This window comes from Rattus norvegicus, chromosome 8 (genome assembly GCF_021556685.1).
Source record: "Rattus norvegicus strain SHRSP/BbbUtx chromosome 8, alternate assembly SHRSP_T2T, whole genome shotgun sequence".
NCBI classification, from domain to species: Eukaryota; Metazoa; Chordata; class Mammalia; order Rodentia; family Muridae; genus Rattus; species Rattus norvegicus.
The window spans coordinates 40,668,641-40,671,137 of record NC_141541.1 but is presented as its reverse complement, the minus strand read 5'-3'; the positions used below and the strand labels follow the sequence as shown (position 1 = coordinate 40,671,137).

Here is a 2,497-nt window from a genome sequence, read left to right as displayed (position 1 = left end):
AAGCATTCATTGGGGTTTTGGCCTTGCAGGTTCTATACTATCCTGGTACCTTTTCACTATGTTCAGCTGTATGTCTTACATAACATGAAGTGAAAATCTGTTTCACCACATGCTACCTACAGAAGAAAAACCTACATAATTATAAATTAAAGTACATCATGGCTTCATTATACTTCTTTACTCAAGCTACAATAGTGATAAAGCAGATAGTATATGACTTTTGTTCAATGAATAAGAATGAGGATATGTATGGGAGCTAATGTTTGCTAGCAACCTTGACAGGAGAGGTATTAATAATCTGAAGTTTCATAAAGATTGGATGTGAGATCTGTCATATTGACTAGTATAAAAATCAGTATTGGTAAAGGTAACAGAGAAAAGGATATGGAAAATGTAGTAAATATCACTTATTGATAGAAGAATGGAGGAAGCAAAAGAAGGCGCATGAATCTAAAAGGGGAAGCACTGGACAGTGGGAAGCAGAGAACATCTCTCTGTCCTTAGCTGACCTGCTGACACATCATCAGTGAATGCTGATCCCAGGCAAGTGTTAGAACATGGTCAGTGAAGGGGAACAGATATTGTGAAGCTATAAGAGCACAGCAAAGGGGTAAGGACTCACCTGCCGAAGAACTGAGGAAGAAATAGCCTGCCCTCTAAAACTCATTGCAGAGTGATTGGTCATGGGAACATGTAAAACTCAGTGTTAGATGGTAATATGTGAAAGTCTTACTTAAGTTCCTGGATGAACAATCTTGCATCCAATATAAGATTTTATCACCTGTACAAGAAGAAAATCAAGGGGTAAACATAAATATTTGTGAAATCAGAGTCTCAGTAAATGAGTAGAGTCAGGCTTCGTGTACACATACATGACGGAAATCATGACAGTCACACAGAAGTAAGTGTAGACATCAGCAGTCAACCTGGAATCTGGCTTGTAGGAATACCTGCCACCCCCAAAAGTGCTGTTGGAATTTTACAGTTCAAATTCTCTTACCTCTGGATATGTTTCCCCAAGAAATCTCCTAAAAACCATGTAGAGTCTTTATGCTGTTCAAATAAATTTCCTCATCTGATGACAAAAGAACAGCCATATCTATTGCAGAGGATTCTTGTACTCAAAAACACCATTTCACATACAGTTTGTGCTTTGTCTCTAGGAGTGTAGCAAGTGCTATTTCATTTGTCAGCAGCAAACAGAGTTACCCTGAGGTCTCCCAGGCTTGGCCCACCCGTAGACACTACCAGTTTGCCACATTCCTGGTCATCTTTGCCTTACAGGTAGAATTTCCTTTCTCACAAATTCCATCAGAGTTTAACATGCCACAGTCTCAAAATGTCAGAGCTGAAAAAGAAAAATCAAGGGTAAGAGGTCCATTCAGGGGTCAGGTTCAGGCTTAGCCTGTAGCTATGCTCAATGAATACAAAACAATGACCAAGGAAAGAATTGGATGTTTGGTAAGATGAGCCCTACAGGGTGGTCCATGTCACTGGAAGGGTTTCATAAGAACCAGGTTTCCCCACTTTAAATAATGAGAATGGACAGGGCTGTAGGGAGGAAGATCAGAGCTCTGCTGTCAGAGCTTGAGCTTATTGCCTATGACCAGACAGGTGCTCTCTGTCACGGCATTATCTGCATCCTCTCAAGGACCTCCCAGCATCATTTCCAATGCATATATAGGCCTGTACACAGGACAGCTGGGGAAATTGAGAATTATTAGTTTCTTAAAATCTGAAATGGAGAGCTGAAGTACTAGGAGAAAGGACAAGAGCTATGACAAAGAGGAGGAATTGAATAAAACAGGGCAAAGAAGGAAAGGATGTGAGGATGTGGAGATGAAGGGTATGGAGTCACTTATAAATGTAGTTTAGTCTCGTATCTTATTCCTCATTGTCAAAAGCCCAGTACACTCGACAAACTATCTGCTTACAGCATCAGCCCCTACTATCTGCCATGATCTTACCTTGTAGGGAGCCCACCCCAAAGGAGAGGTCCAACAGGAACAGCAGGAAATGTTTCCTGGTGGCTTTGGGATCCCAGGCAAAGAGAGTGGTAGAGACAAGGGCAGAGCATTCAAAGCCACAACTATGCATGCTTATATATGAGCTCAGGCTGGAAGGAGAAGCTAATGGGATCCCAAACTATTAGGTTTGATCAGATAGTCTTGGGGCGGGGAGCACAGATCCTAAGTGATTCACTAGTTCTGCTCACGTCTACACCACTACCCAGTGGTTCAAGTTCTTCTGGATTCTTGCCCACAGGTTATTTCATTAACTTTCCAATGAGGATTAGCAGTTCTGAGATATAAGGAAATTTGTGTCTGAGTGTCTGAGGAGTCTAGAGTGTGCTACACCCTAGGTTATCACTCATCACACAGAACTAAACTGTTATCATTAGCCTCCACACACCCAGGTTTTAAATTCTCTGACTCTGTGCAAATAGACTATAAGTCTAGGTATATATCTAATTGCTCAATGGATCACTGAAATCTGA

The 2,497-nt window shown here is 41.3% G+C and overlaps 1 pseudogene; it reads right to left on the bottom strand.

The window, feature by feature from the left end:
- Nucleotides 1-656: 656 nt before the first annotated feature.
- Pate14-ps1 (prostate and testis expressed 14, pseudogene 1) lies at nucleotides 657-2,097 on the bottom strand (annotated as a pseudogene).
- Nucleotides 2,098-2,497: the final 400 nt, after the last annotated feature.